General features: G+C 44.5%; 1 protein-coding gene across 1 annotated transcript in view; it reads left to right on the top strand.

Moving 5' to 3' along the window:
- KIF26B (kinesin family member 26B) overlaps window positions 1-16,525 on the top strand; it is a 303,527-nt gene that overhangs the window by 258,880 nt on the left and 28,122 nt on the right. The gene's annotated exons all lie outside the window — the stretch shown is intronic.

Here is a 16,525-nt window from a genome sequence, read left to right on the forward strand (position 1 = left end):
AGGGCTGAACACAATTTTCATGTCTGCCTTCCAGCTAGAAACAGAGTAGCTGAATCTTTTGTGCTCCTAGACTGCATTTCCTCTCTTGCAAACACCAGTTTTCACAGGCTCCATGAGATGTGCTTTGAAGTTATGCGCACATGTAAGAGCACAGGAATTAGACGCAGGATCCAGATCTGCTACCTAGCTGGCATGTACTGCATAACAAAACCCCAAACGTTTCCAAAGGTGTGGTGTTAGAGAAACAACTGCATTTTTTCAGAGAGGGAGAGAGAGTATTCTAGGAGCTCCATGTACTCAGTCAGCCCATGCCGATGTGCACCTCCTGAATCCTGCTCCTCTCTCTCACGGGCGGACTGGAGGGACGGAGAATCTCATATTCATCTCATTCTCATATCAAAGGGAACGGAGTGTAACTGCTGTAGCTGCAACAGTTTACACTGATGTGAAAGGAGAGCTGGTGGAGGACCAAAGCTGAATAAGATTTGGCTCTGAAAATACATGTCTGTGAAAGAGAACCAGCTGGCACTCTTCCACCCTGTGCTCCAGGGAGACCTGTGGAACGCTCCTACGTGTTCCCCAGCCAAGGGTTGAGGCTACTTACTGTGGAGCGTGTTTTAAAGAAAAAGTGAGGGTGTGCTTTGGTAACCTTTAGGATCTTTGCATCATTCAGAATATAAAACAAGCCCATTAGGCTGGTAACAGGTTTTCTTTTCTCTCGCTAGGTGACTACTGCCATTTTAGATGGCTGCTTGCTGTGTGATGGCAATATAATCGGTGGCTTTTGTTGGTTTTGTTGGTTTTGAGCTTCCCTTGATTGAAGTCCTCTGGGAGTTCCTTTGCCTGGGATCATTTGTGTGTGTGTCAGACATAAATATCGAGTAGGTTGCACAACTGACAAGTCCTTTGTGTCCGTTTGCAGGTGCCATGTCTGTTCCCCTGACCCTCAGCACAGCGAGCCCCATGAGGGTGATGAGGGTGGTGGTTGGGGGAAGGCTCTGGCTGCTGTGAATCTGTGTGATGCTTTGGGTTTCTCTACTATAAATGCTCCCAGGGACTGTCACTTGTCTTCCCAGCAGGGCCAAGGCTCATCCAGGCAGGGACATGGTGATTCTGGGGTGCTGTGGCAGAACTCCCCAGTCTCTACTGGTATCCCAATCACTTAGGTGCATGCTGAAAACTGGATTTTTTTCACCCACCCAAGCAAATTCAAAAAGCAAAAAGTTTTGCTTAAACTTTTCTACAAAACATACTTTTCACCGAAAGATAAGACAATGAAAGCAAAGAATTACAAGCAAGTCAGTATGTGTATTTAACGAGAAACCGGTTATTTGAAACATAATACAATAAGGTTTTCTTTACAAATTGGGTCATTTGATTAGAAAAGAATTTGCATTGTTTAAGGCGTAAGATTTTGAATTTTATCTGACAATGCTATTGTATCACACCCATGCAAAAGGTAGTATAACCCTTAAAAATAAGTTTTTAATTCCACTGGCCAGGGTCCATCCATCAATGATGTTTCTCTGTAGGGTGATACCTGATTCTTTTAAGGAACCTCAGCTTCACACTAATATGCCTAATCAGAGAGCAACCTGCTGCTGCTAAAGGAATCCCTCTCGCTGAAGACCAGAGAACAATAGATAACTGAAGAGAGTAACAACAAAATGCCACATCTGTTCAACAGGGAATGTTTAGTTGTGGGCTATGAATAAAGAATGTTGCAGGCTGCGTATGAAATTATAGTAAGGTAATATTCAGCTCCAGCAGTAAGTGTGGGTATGTGAGAGTCATTTTGACTAGCAATTACACATCTATTTTATGCATTAAACAGTTAAGGTTCATTTCAACAGAGAGATAACATAAGTTCAGAACACAAATAATGTCCTTAATAATTTTATGTTTATATCTGTATAGATATAAAACCAATAACTGTATGCATCATGATAAGTATTACCAGCGGGTCTGTTTCACCTTAATTCATCTGCCAGAAATACAAAAATCCAAATGTTTCCAGCTAATATCTAATCTGTAATCTTTAGTAAACCTAATAAATTCTGCATTGTTCTCTGTATATTATCCATTAATAGTCCCAGGAACTGGAGCTTCATGAAAGTTCCTTTTTAGGACTGCACCATTTGGAAGTACAATTCTATTGTGTCAGAAGCCAAGTAATAAAATTTACCAATTATTATTGTCTTAAATACAAAGGGATAGAGTTAGGTATTCTGCACTGACATTTTAAATCAAATGCTGCCCATATGACCATTCACTGCATTTTGCAATACCTGAATGCAAGAGTGAGTTCCACTGTATTAATCTCATAATATGCAATAGGAATATGGACGGTGCTTTTTCCTGCCGGCTCCTTTCCCACAGTAAATGAACATCTCCCAGCTGTACGGTCTGATTATGTTCATATTGAAACATTTCTGGCAGTTAAATCTGCAATCCTTTGCATATTTAAGTAGAGAACATTCTTTTGGGAGATCTGGAAGGATGGGCAGAGCACGGCAAATCTGCACTCCCCTTGCTGCACAGGTTTCAAGAAGGGGAATCCTGAGGGATTCTTGCTCTTCTCACCCATAATAAGAAGTAAAAATCTCTACCACCATCTTTAGGAAAAAGCTGCAGCTTCTTGCAGATCAGGGGCTATGCACTTATTGTCTTAAGGTCAGGGGTAGATAAGAGCTGGGAACTGGCTCAGCGTGCTGTGCTCTGCCGTTATCCAAGTGTTGAATTGCACACATATAGACCAGCAATGGACGGATGTGTTTGCGTGGTTGATTTAAAGACGTGATTTGTTTTTTTCAGGCATTAATGTGCATTTTGGTTATCTCTATTTTTGACTCGTTCAGAGTAGGAACCAGTAAACACAAGACACGATGGGATTGTCGGCTGACTCTCATAGCCTTCAGAAAAGAAACTCCAGCACATTTCAGCTGCAGTAAATGAGATAGCCCCTAAATGTGACCTTGTGCTGCTTCTCAAATATTTCTGTCATTGCTGTCAGTCTGTTTGTATTAATTATTAAATATAGAACTTGTATATCCCTTGATGCCCTTGATTTACACAAGCTCTACAGAATGTGGATCAGATACATTTTCCTACCTGTTCCTACCTACATCTTACTATCTGGAATTCTTTGCACTCATTGACAAGTGGTAACGTTATGAAATATTCAGTTCTTTTCCTACTTTATTTCCAATATATTTCAGAAGTAATTTTTATTTATCTATGGTTCTGGCAAGTAACTGTGAAGCACTCGTCATCACTGCTGCTTCAGTCCATGGTTATTCAGAATCTCAGTTCTGGCTGCTGTTTCTCAAACACTTCCATAATCCCAAGCAGGTGGAGGGGAAGGAGGCAGGCAGAACTGGAAGTCACATTTCTGATTCTGGGGCATTCCAGGGGCACAGCACCCCATGTTAAACCTTTCTGAGGCTTAACCAGCAGCAGGCATCCCGGGATGCTGGCTGGGCCACCCTGCTGCCCGGCATCTCCACAGGACACAGTGCGCAGCCCTGTGACCCTCGCTCTGCCATGTCCCCTCTATTTGCAGCAGTCACATCCTTGGCAATCCCCTCTGGGAGACTTGTAGAAGACCCACAGACCCACAGGTCTGGGCTGCTGCCTCAGTGACCATGCTCCAAAATATTCTCTGATACCATATATGACTCTCTTTTACCTGGTGGGGAAGGTCTAGAGATGTGTGAGGTTCTCACCCTTTTCTCTTTTCTGCTTGCCAGGCCTGAGATAGAACGCTGCGTTCTGCTGTGCTAATTGATTAAATGGCATCTATCATAACATAAAGAGATCAAACAGAATTATTTTTTCTCCCGTGTTACTGTTTAAAGCTCTCAATTCTGCTCAGATCATTAGCGTGTAATTTTCTGATGAGCTAGCCAGAAAGTCCCTAAATAAAAATTAGTAGAAAAGATTAGCTAGGAAAGCTAGACTGGTAATGAGCTGTTGCACTGTGGTAATGTGCTAGGTTTATAGTTCATATGTAGCCCTAATCAGCGATAAGCGCAAGTTGTCAGCATTTGATAGCTAATTGGTGTTTCTTGGAATTACACTGCAACAAAAACATTGAAATGAAAGTAAACTTTTTTTTATATATGACAAGTTAAGGGTTAATTATAAATGCTTGGGTCAAATACACCTCCTAGCTATGCTATATGCAAATGGGCTGCACAGAGGGAAGATTCTCAGAACTTCTTTGGTCCCTTTTGGGTTATTGCTTTTTTTGAAAAGCGGTACAGTAGTGGCTTTGAAAGCAGAACAGGGCCTTTAAGATATTTGCTATGTATTAAATATGTCATACATCACACAGAAAAATAACTAAACGTGAACTACTGGAAAATATTAACAATGCAATGATGATTTGAACTCTCATAACAGCCCATTTGTTACTGATTGTATTTACTCCATGTTCATTTGAGAACTGCTGTCCTCCCACAGAATTAATTGCACATAAAATCATAACATGGATCTGAAAAATTAGAAGGCAGGAATAATCTCAGCCACAGGACATGAAAGGCTTAAAAGCCTGGCTAACCTGACATCTGTGAGCTGAGGTTTTTGTCATTGCACAGCTATAATTAAATGGCTCTAATCACTCTCATAATGCTAATATGAGCAATGTCCTACATGTCCTTGGTAGCTGGTGGTGCAAATGACGGCGGTGCACGGTGTCCTGCCTCAACACGGTGCAGCATGACAAGGACCGCCCAGACACGGGTGCTCCAGGAGATTCTTGGCCACCTCCTGCAAGGCTGAAGCATACGTCATCACACAATCTCATTGCTAGTCATCCTAATACATTTTTTAATTGGCCATTTAATTGACCATTTCCAATCAGATTCGATGCGGGGGCAGGTCTTCAGGTCCCTGAGGGCTGTGCAGGACTGGTGGGACTGGGAGAGGAGTGGGGCAGGGGCAGGCTGGGCTGTGGAGGTGTGAAGCCAGTAGCCACCAGCGCAGTCATGGACCAGTGGAGTCCAGAGCTGGATGGCCAGCACGCACACGCCAGTGAGGAGAGGGGAAGGAGCTGCAGCTGGAGTTAGGTGGGATGTGGCAAGAAGAGGGGATGGCAGAAGTGTAGGAAATGGAACAACACAGGACACCAGCCCACAGGAAACAAGTCTTCATTAATTCCCCTATTCATAGAACAACTTGTTCATTTATTCAGATTCTCACAATTTGAAATACAATTAGATGAATGTTTTTCCCTGCTGAGTGAAATTCATACAGTCAGCAGACAAACCCTCTCTAAATGATACGCTCATCAGTGTGTGTGGAGGAGGAGGAGGGACAAAGAGGAGAGAGGAGCTGAAACGAGCTCGCTGCTAGATGGTCTGAATTAAGTGATCAATTCTTGTTACTGCAATAGCTACAAAAGTTAACACCGAGGTGTTAAGAAAGCCCTGCTACGACAAGTATCAGCGTTCAGATGTGAGAATAATGAATCCTGCAGGCCTGAGTTAAAACTCACTTGAGAGTAAACCCAGAGAGCAGGTATTGCCTTCTCAGAGGGTGAGCCTTGAAATACCTCGACTGTTCCCAAAACAGGGAAATCCGGAACAGCTGCCTGTGCATTTAAATTCAACACTCCTTCCAAAATGGACATTCATTTGGATATGACCTTCTGGGTACAACCCTCACTGTCTGTTTTCTGCAGGCAGGATCCCTAATGTCTGAATTTCCAGGTGAAAGAACCGTGGTAAATGTAACCTGTCTAGACCTGAGTAAATAACTAAATCGGTGTCCCCGGAGAAATTATTAGTTAAGCTGAAGAAGACAAGGAGCTGTAAGATGCATCAGGTAGCAAAGACTAATGAAACAACAGTAACTAGCATTGAAGTGGGAGCTATCAGAGTAAAGGGAAAGCCACCGGGGAAGTTCTTCAAGGACCAGTTTTGGGAGAGATTTTATTTAGTGCTATTATTAGCAGGCTTGGCACACAAGGCGGGATCATGTTAATCGTAGTGGCTGGTTACACAAAGCTGAGAGCCGTCATCTGCACAAAGGGAGGTCAGAACATCAGATGGGAGCAGCTGTGGGACCTCAAGGGCTGCAGCAATAGAAAGGGCACTAATGCAAGGGCTCACCCCGACTGGGTGCTAACAATCTCTACTGAAATCTGGGAGCTCATCAGCTGGAAAAGGGGTGGTGTGTGTGTGCTGATCTAGGCATATTGGTTAATGATCACAGGTGTCCACAGCTGATCTAACAGGGAGAAGGTAACAACGTCTGAGGAGGCAGTAGGAATGACAGCAGAAAAAATAGTGACGTCCTTATGCGAGGGGATAACAGTTCCTTTCCTGGAGGCAGCTGTGGTCACCCATACAGATGAAGGACAAATTCAGACTGAAGTGAGTACAAGGAAGGCTGGCAAGGAGAGAACAATAGGTTTTCATGTGAGAGATGAAAAGAATTTGGCTTGCATACCCAAATAGGGTTAGGGAATGGAGAGAGCATGAGAAAAAGTGTCGGTGGTGTCTGTACATGCGGCGGGAGCATTCCTGTCCCCAGGCAGTGAGAATGGAAATGGAATGGAACCCAAAGAGCAAAGGAAACGAAAGGGTATGGGCAAACAGGGGAGCAGATGGCTCCCAGTGTGCTACTTCGAAATGGAAGTGTGTGTGGGCAGCGCTAGGAAGCTCTAATGTTTTTAAGGTTGGGTTTTCTAAATACTTCAGGAGAATTACATGATTCTCTGAACTGGGTAGGGGCAGGAGCTATTATTTCATAGTTTCTTCTCTCCCCAAGCATCATCTCTGCTCTGATGACATCCCACAGGCATCAGGCCTGCAGGACCAAACGATGCATTTCTCTTTCCTCCTTCTCCTTCCGTGGTTGTTGTCTGTGCGCTCTCCTTAACAGAATGACTCTTTCCTCCTGGCCTCTCCTGTGTCTCCAGGCCCATCGGCCAGGGCTGGGTGGATGCTGAGGAGCACTTTTCCCCATCCTTAGGAGATCGCAGAAGGCATGCACACGGGTGGGGGCAGGAGGCTGCAGACCCTCACTGTAAATCACTATAACTGACACTGAGGGTATATGAATGACCGTGCTGATCCAGGCCAAACGTCTTTCTAGCACCCTGCCTCCGTCTGCACTTAACGGCAGATGCCAAGGAGAGAGTATAAGGCTAGAATGAGTACTTTGCCAAAATATTCTTGTAGCCTCAACTATTTTCAGGTGGAGGAATTCCTGAGCTTCAGCAGCGGCTTTGTAAACAGAAGTGGGACCTTCCAGAGACACTGTGAGTCTGGTCTGAGGCTTTTGGAAGGCGGTTGAAGGTTGAAAGGAATTTTTTATGAAAGACTGGCTCAGCTTGGCTTTGACATTTTATTTTAGTGCTTCTGGGATTTTGAATAGCTAACTCTAATACTTATCTTTCTATCACTTAAAATTAAATACATACAAATATTAATTGTATATCAGTAGTTGTATATTGTAAATATATATATTGCATATAAATATGTATGTATATTTGTAAAAGTTATATTGCTTTCAGGCACTCACAACTGTTCTGACTACCAATCTGCAGAGGCAGCTATTAACGTGGAAATACTTGAATTTACGGTTGGTTTTCTGGGCGTAATAGATACCTATTGAACTCTAAAGCATATTCTGGTTACCTCAGGTAAAACTGCAAGCTATGTAACAATTACTAAGTGGCAGGTTTAAAAGAGTTTGTTTCCTTTGCTGTCACAAGCTATTACGAGATCTCTGAAGTGCTGGAGATATAAAAGCCTGTTGAGAATCTTGTCTAATTAATGGTATTATAGTGGGCAAAATAAATAGGAGACTCCATTTAAAGGGGGCACAAAACTGCAGATAACATGAAAAATGCATGTGTATCATTAATATTTTAGATTGCTGCATAGATGAAGATAAATGTATTTGATACAGCTTATCTCCAAATGGTTTAAATAGCAAATAGGTATACATTAAAAATCTTTATATATTGATTTGGCCACTTGTATTTACACCGAGTAGTACTTGCATGGAGACTGGGGTCCATCAGGTTTTATTTGGAGTACTCTGAATAAAGTATGATGGAGTGTGAGAAGGATAAAAGAACCAAACATTTAGTTTTCTTGCGCCTGTGTTTATAGATGACAAAATTCCTGCTGCCCTGAGCAGCTGCTACATTTGGCCCTGTGCTGCCAAAAATGTCATCATAAAACTGGCTGTGGTTCCACGGTTTAACTTCAGTGCCGTGTATTTGGCTTTGGAAGGGGCTGTCTTATTCATTATCTCATGTGCCCCGTCATTAAATCTGTAAAAGGCCAACTGAGACCTTGCTGAAGCCTATGTGAGCCTCTCGGTGACAGCTGGGTTCGGACCACAGTGCCATGGGTTTCACTTAATAAAATCTCAATTTTGGAGCTTCTTTTCAGACATCACCAAAACCAGGCACAGGCAGAGAATTTTCCATCCATGATCTTTAATTGCCCTGCAAGATCAACATTGTCCCTGTTGTTGCTCGGTCTGTCTTATCAGGTCTCTAAATCAGCCCACTGTGCGTGTAGCTGAGCCCATCTGGGGCGGGGGAAGTTGTTGCTGTGTGATGGCCGGTCATTTTGGTGGGAAAGGAGTTGCTGGTCTCTCTCCAGGTCCTAACAAGCTCACCCAACCCCTGTTGACTGTTGGCAGTACAAGTATAAAGGACTTGCAGGCCAGAGAATGCTGTGTTCATCAGATTCTGCGAATGTCATTGCAGGTGTCCAAGAAATTAATTTTGACCCTAGAACTATATATTGAATAGTCAAGCAAGTGGAAGCTGTGAAGTGAAATCAGGTTTCTAGTCCATTTTGCTTTTTGAAAAAGATAGGTGTAAAGGAGAAGCTCGGCTTGCTTACTCTTCTGAAAAGAGAAAGCGTGTGCAACGTTCGTGAAGCCCACGCTTACCCAGATTTCTGGAAGGAGATGGGCATGCATATTGTCTGGGACCTGTATAAGTTACCTGGACATGCCAATACAGTGTTACTAGTTACTAAAGAGCAGTCACCGGTTTTCAGTTCCTAGATGGTTTGGAACTGGGCATCGGAGGCCAGGGTGTCCCCAGCTGAGAAATGGGAGATGACACGTAAAACATCCCCCATCTGGGAACTTGCTTCACCTGCTTGATTCCTGTCTCAGGTTTGCAGATTGCTTGGCTGCTGTAAAGTCCAGCTTCCTTGCCAAGGGGCAGGGGTTGCTTCTTTAGCAGCCTTTAGCTCTTTCATGCTTCTCTGTGAAACAGAGTTTGGAGCTGTACGTGAAGAGGAACTTCAAAAGGTAATAAATTGATTACTAGAGATGGAAGCATGACTTGAGGCTCTTGACTGTTTGTTTTGCTTTCATGCTGGCTGTTTAATATTTTCACTGCTTTATTTTGTGTTTTGACAGCTTATGGTAAGGAGCTACTTTCATATGAGTGCATATTTTTTGGTCTGTTGACCTAAATGAACAGCTCGAGAGCATCAGCATTGAGAAAATAATGTTTCTAACAATTCGTGTCTTAATTTTGACATCCAAAAGGGTATAAATACTGGCTGAAAGTTCCCCTGTGGTTGGGATTTTCTCTCATCTGTGTGCTTTCTCTGCTGTGTTCAAGAGCAGAGTTTAAGGAGTTCCAGTCTTGCTTCTGTGGGAGCACAAGTAAGATTTCTCTCCATCCACCCAGACATCAATTCTCACAGCATTTATAGAGACTTACTATCTTTGAGGCTTTTATATTATTTTCTCAAAGTCTCTTCAAATTGTCCAACAGGCTAGAAGTTTATTGCTGGAGGTGATGAGGCAGGCTTGTGCGCAGGTGCGTAGGCAGTATGAACTCTTAAGCCTAACTTTCTTTGGGAATATGTCTAGTGAAGTGGCAGAGATTAATTTTATAATTTCCATAATACTCATGACAGCAAATGACTGCTGCCTTCTTTCTTTTTTTTTCCTTTCTGCACAAGAGTGCTTGCACTTTCACCGCCCTCTGCTATAATGCTGTGGGCTGGAGGCCCTAGGAGGGGGACATATGAAATCTTACCTATCAAAATGCAAAGTATTTTGCTGGGTGACCTTCCCAGTTTCTTGGAGATGTCACCTATTTATGCTAAGAGCAGTGCCAAGCGGAGTGGTTTCTAAAACTGAACAGCAGTCACTCTAGTGTCAGGTACCACTCCATTTGGGATTGCAGTTAGGGTTAACTAGAGCTGCTTTCCAGTGCAGGGAACCGGGAAGGTCACACTGCCACATCTTCAGCATCTTGATGAAGGAGTGAAGCCTACTGCTGTCACGACAGCTGATCAAATGAGCCTAACCAGAGTGAAGTAATTATTAAATTCTCCCAACGGATCATGAATATTCATGGATCGATTACAAACATTGGAAGTTAATTTTCATTTGAGGAAATAACCCTGGTATTCCACTTGCTGTGCATATGAACCGTAGGGCTCCTTGCATGTGTGACCCCAGCCAGTGGCACTGGCAGCAGCTGAGGGAGCTGAGGCATTCTGAACACAACCTGTGTGCTTAACCCCTCGAACACAGAGCCCCTCGCCTGCATCGCCTGCCTGCTTGTCCCCGTGAAGGTGGGGGGAGCTGGGGGCGGCAGCGCTGCAAGCAATGACGCTGGGCAATGGGAGCGGATCCTGCTGCGTGCTGGTGGAGGGGTGCTGGGAATGCCCTCGTGCCTGTCTCTTTGCTGTGCTCGTGCCAACGTTAGCCACCAGAGGGGCTGGTGTGAAGGTGGTTTCCAGAACTCATCCTCAGCAGAGAGTCAGGGAATGTTTCCTCACACTTCTCTCTTGCTGTGTGGTTTCCCCTATAGCTGCCCTATAGGGGCACTGGCCAAGGCTTCCCTTCCCAGTGCTCCCAGCAGCCTGGAGGAGAAGCAGGCAGGCTCCTGAGCTGCTCCAGTCCCTATTCCATAGCAGGTAACGACTGTTGCCTTCTCATATCAAGCAACCAAATGGCCTCACAGAGATCAGTTGAGCCAGACCCGGGGTGGCTGTAATGCTCCCAGGTAAGACAGCCAGGCATGGAGGGGCATGGCAGGAGGGATGGCTTGTTCCTGCCCTTTGTGAGTGTGCCTTGGCAGATGTTAGCACAGAGCCTGGCCACATGCAGAGTCCTTAAATTATTTAAAATCTGCATCATTATTGGTTTGAAGTGTGGGACTTTTTTCTCCTGTAAATCGCAGTCTATTTATTGCGCGTGTTTTCTTACACAGGGGCATTGCTGCTTTTGGTGAATCTGGCTTTAACTCCCAACGCAGAGTTGCTGAGCCTGAGTAGGCCCCTGAATTGATTGAGCTTCTGTTTTTCAGCTAGAATTTATTAGGAGCTGGCACTGTAATGAGACAGACCACTAGGGTCCTTTTCCTTTTTGATTGTCTTAGAGATTTGTTTGTGGGGTTTTTTTAATGGATGCTTGTGAATGATTGACTCTGTGTTGGAAGTTGGAGTACAGAGGGGAAAAGGATCAGTTCGTCCATTTTCAGTGCTGTCCCCTCTCTGAAACCACCACTGGTCTCCAGCAGAGCTGCCCTCCCAACAACCTCCTCCTTCCCACCCCAGCACTTGGGTCTTGCTGTGACTTCAAAGCACGTCTGGATCTCAGAGCTCACGCAGCTGAGCTGGACCTCCAAAGAGTGGGGCCCTTTTATGTCATTTTTGGATAATAGGGTACTCCTTGGCTGTTTTGTAGACTGGTTTAGTTTCATCAGCTTTGGGAACAACTTTTATATGAAAGTTACAGCTCCTGAAGGAGCCCCTTTTATGGTGAGAGGGACAGTCTCTTTCAAGGAGTCAGAATAGCTGCAATTGTTGGGAGTCGGTCCTTCTGTCATTAGTTTTCTGTCTGCAGTGAAAAGAAACAAAAGATGCTATTTTGTGCATCTGCCACATGCTCATGTGTTGTCACAGGATTGTCCTGCAATATGAAATGTGCGTGGTTAAGACAAGAATTGTAGGGTAACCCCCCAACATTTTATATGCAAATACTAGAATCTTAATGTAACTCCCTGTTATCCCATACTTGGCTGCAGCACCACCTTTCTCCTACTCTCAACTGCTGCAGTGTCACATCCCTTCCAGATGTGGCTGTGATTTTCCCAGTACTGGAACATCCAGCAGGGTATCCCCTCAGCCTCATCCCTCCAGCTGGCTCCCCTTTCACTGGGCAGCGAGCACAGCTTGCTGGGTTGTGCTGGTGTACTGCAGGTGAGGCAACTAACTGCCGTGGCAGTGGAAATTTCCACTTTGCTTAGTTTTCCCTTTAAGGCTAGTCAGCTTCTACCTGGACCAAGTTCATTATTTCCCCGATGCCTCATTGCACCAGGTGAAGGATTCCCCAGGTTAAAGGTCCAGCGTGTTACCCATCTTTCTTCAGCTGCCTCGCTTCGTTCTGCTAACAAAGCCAGGCTCACGTGGCTGAAGCACCAAGGGCTTTATCACTCCACCTGGCCCCATTTTGCCTGTGCCTACACACATTGCTCCCATTTCCTCCCTCTCTCTCAAAATTATTAACAGAAATGAAAGACGTAGCTAAGCAAACCGTACTGGTTCATCATGAACTCAGCTGTTACACACCTGTAACATCCGCTATTGGGTTTGTGCCTTTTCAGCTATAAACTGTCCTCTGTAAAGATTATTTCCATGCAACAAGAGCCAAAGCCAAATGGAGTATTTATGCGGTTCCCTTGTTATGCAAGCATTTATTACTATGAATAAAGCAGTGCATCAGCACAAGGGAGCAGAGTTAAGATTTCATGATCAAAAATAACTGCCATAGTTGCTGAGATTTTTCCTTTGACACACCTCTATAAATAATTAGATTACAAGACACCTGAGGGCGTACATCATCTGATCCTGTAACAATAATACCTTGAGGGAGTTGACAACTTTCTCCTTTTGGCCAAGTGCCTAGGAAGACATTAAGGTACGTGATTAATAGAGAGCACAAACACACACCCTTGCACATCCTAAAGCTTGGTTATAATATTGTATTGTATCCCTTGTGAAATGTTATTTCTATTCCTGATGGTGCTGCTGTTGTCACTGAATAGCCAAAATCCTCCTAGCAGTGGGGTGAGAGGAAACAGAAGACAAAGAAAATATTTGTTATTAAGGTGTGCGTGTGGGAACCCAAATAAATCATACAACAGAATTGGTTAAGTAATTCCACAGAAAAGTCATTGTTCCAAGACTTTAGTTGGTTCTTCATCACCAGTATTCCCTCCTTTTGTGGAACGTTCCTGAGTTTGCCTCTTCCATACAGATAATGAGATGCTGGGCGACAAAAACTCCTGCAAATTTCCTGAGCGTAATATTTTTTTCTTATTGCTTCATTTTCTATTCATGAATTCTATTTCACAGCCCTAAACAAAAGCAATTACCATTTGCTGCTTTTCTGTGTAGCTCACTTCAAACACGTTGCTCGCAGGGATTCTCACGAAGCTGAAGGACCTGACCGAGGAAGACCCAGGAGGGCACTGCCCATGCTCTACCCCCTCTCCTGGGCAGCATGATGCAGTCAGCCATGCCAAATTGTGGTGGGGTTATGGAGCTCCTCTGCCGGGTATCTGGGAGCAGCTGGGGGGACTCAAGTGAGGAGAGGGGCCTTGGAGATCGGGCAGTGACAGTGGAGGACATTAGTGGGAGAAGAGGTGAGGAAAGAGGGACTTAGTACTGGGAGAGTGTCTAGCAGTGATGCTGGAGACTGGCAAAGCCTGGTGTGGCTGGTCAGACCACAGCAGGATGAAATGGAGCTCTGCTGGGCTCTTTAGGCGGGGACCTGGGGGTGAGGGTCACACTGTGGGAATGAGGAGAAGGTTGGACAAGGAAAGCCCAGGACAGACACTGTGAGAACGGGATTGTTTGATGAGAGAAGAGCATGGCAAAAAGGTTGTGAGCACATAAGAGCACAGCTCTCCGACAGCATAGGAAAGGATTGTGACGCTCCTGAGCCTTACTCTTTCTCTACAGGTAGCAAATACTTGCAAAACCTCATGGTAAATTATTCCATGTCCTCCTCCACCTACTGCTTGTCCATACAAAAGGTGGAAGCCGGCTGCTGCTCCCAGCTACTCGGCCAGTTCAGCAGCTGAGGCTTTGTAATACATAGGAAGGTTCCAGGCTTGCTGATGTCTCATTAAAATATAAGCACAAATCCACATGACAGTGCATAAGAGCATTCAGAGTGTGAAATCAATCACCGCATGGGCAGGAAATGTCAACGTTAAGTTTTTCCTGACAAACTCGCTTTATATGGGCTACATATTGCGTTGCCTTTGCAGGATAGCTACCCCCCCACCCCAATTATCATCTTTTTCAAGGCAGGTGAAGGACCTGCTTTAGAGATGCATCAGTGCTGTACAGCAATGTGGTCATTGCCAACAAATTCCTTCCCTAATTTGTAGCAGAAGTTGGAAGGCGTGTGGAAGAGAAGGGAGGTGTCCTGAAGGGAGCTGGTACCATCTTCAGAACTGGCTCTGCCAATGCATTCCTCAGCATTTTAGATGAGTTATAATTGTATGTTCCTGGTTTTCTGGGTACCCAGGCTGAACACCAGCTACCCCATTTTCTCTGCGAGACAAGTCAAAGTCAGCTGTACTTTGAATGTAGAAGACTATATAATGCTCAGTACTCTGAAAGATCAGTGCTTCACACCAAACACCTATACTTAGTGAAGCCTTTGATGCTGCAGGTATTACCAGAGGATTATATACGTCACCTCAGAGGCATTCCAGTATTAGATACTGCATTGATGAGCTCCACAGGGGACAAAAAAAGAAAAAGAACCTTTGAAGCAATCATTCATTTTGGCTTCAGAGCTGCGTTTGTATAGTCCTAATGGTAGGTAAGGCACAAGTCCACACATTAAAAGGCAAGGATTAAGTGGAAAACTGAATAACTTCTTGTTCAGTGAGCACTGTTTATCCTGCACAGTGATTGAGGCAGGGGTCTAGTGGAAAAATAGTATCCAGTCACGAAATTAAAGACTTTGACTTAATGCACATAGGCAAGTGGGATCTATGCGATGTCCAAGGAAACATATCATGGAGTGCTCCATTCTTCAATGTAAGGTTCTGTATTGTTTGAATCTGAGTACAATTAATCATTCATGAGGAAGGATAACACAAACGTGTATGAGGCACATGAAGACATACAGTTTTCCTTCTTACTGAGCAAGTGAAAGGACTAATTTACACTGATCCCATTTTGCATGGTGAAGTCTCAGAAGAGAAGAAATGGAGAACACTGTGCTCACTGCAGCACTACCACATCTCTCTTTCGGGGAGGTTTAATACCTGCTGGGGCTCCTTGCGGTAGCTGTTGAGAGGTGCAGAAAACAGCGCTCTAAGTCCTTCAGTAGCTGCTTTAATGGTAGAGGGTGGAATACGGGAGAGGTAAGGGAGCAGCGTGGAGAAGAGAGCGCTCCTTTCCGTGTGGAGGGCTGCTACTCCGTGGAATGGACCAGAGCTTTCCGCCTGGCACTCTGCAGAGCTCCTCCCTTCGGGATCCACCGTGCCGTACCTCCTCACATACTTCCAAGACGTCTGAGTTTGGTTTCCTGCTCCCAGGGCTCCTGCCTCTGGACTTTTCCAGAGACATAGCTTCGTATACTTTATTTCGGGTTTTTCCCTGCGTGGGATATACGAATAGTATTTAGTACTATCTTGCTGTAGCCATGATGATCTAAGAAGTCAGGGAAGAAAAGGTGTACAAGTAAGGGTAATGTATTTTATTAGCCTAAGTGATGCAGTTAGAAAAATGAGGTAACTTTTAAGTACTGAAAAGGCTGCAGAACTGACTTATTGATATACAGGCTCTGGAGTCTGAAGTGTGGTATCCTGACCCCTCCTTCGTTGGTCCCTATATTATATCCCAGTATTCATGATGGGTTATGGTATATTTCCTAAACTATAAAAACACAAGTGGATGGGATAGAAATACACTTAAAATGAAGATAGGTATATAAAACAGAGCCATCATGCTGCTCTGGCATATAATTTTAGTGCTCTTGGAGCAGAATGGAAATGGACTGTTAGCATTCCTGAAGACCTCTCATTTGCTGTGGAGACACTGGTGCATGTCACCATGCTGCTATGAGGAGCCCGAGACCTTCTGCAAGCCAGGCTCTGCTGCATGCAGCGAGCAGCACGGACCCCGCAGCAGCCGCCCGGCCGGGAGCTCCTTTTTCCCTGTGTCTTTGTTTAGTTTGCCCAGCCAGAAGATCAACAACGGGCTTCCTTCTCAAAGCTCTTCCAGTGCAGAACTGCAGGCTTTCCCTTTGTGAAACTTCTGCTTTCACAAGAAACTTTGCTTTTGCGAATACCAGCTCATGAATCACCTAATGAAACAGTTCAGAGCCTTTCTTTTTAATTTTTTTTTCTTCAGGCAGAAATGCCGTGTCAGCATTCAGAAGAACAAAGCATCTACTTTGTGTCTCGTGCTGCCTGTCAAGCAAATTCAGTGAGACATCCAGAATATTTTACCGATATTTTACTTGATGAGGATAGGTTGAGTTAAAAATT

This window comes from Falco biarmicus, chromosome 6 (genome assembly GCF_023638135.1).
Source record: "Falco biarmicus isolate bFalBia1 chromosome 6, bFalBia1.pri, whole genome shotgun sequence".
NCBI classification, from domain to species: Eukaryota; Metazoa; Chordata; class Aves; order Falconiformes; family Falconidae; genus Falco; species Falco biarmicus.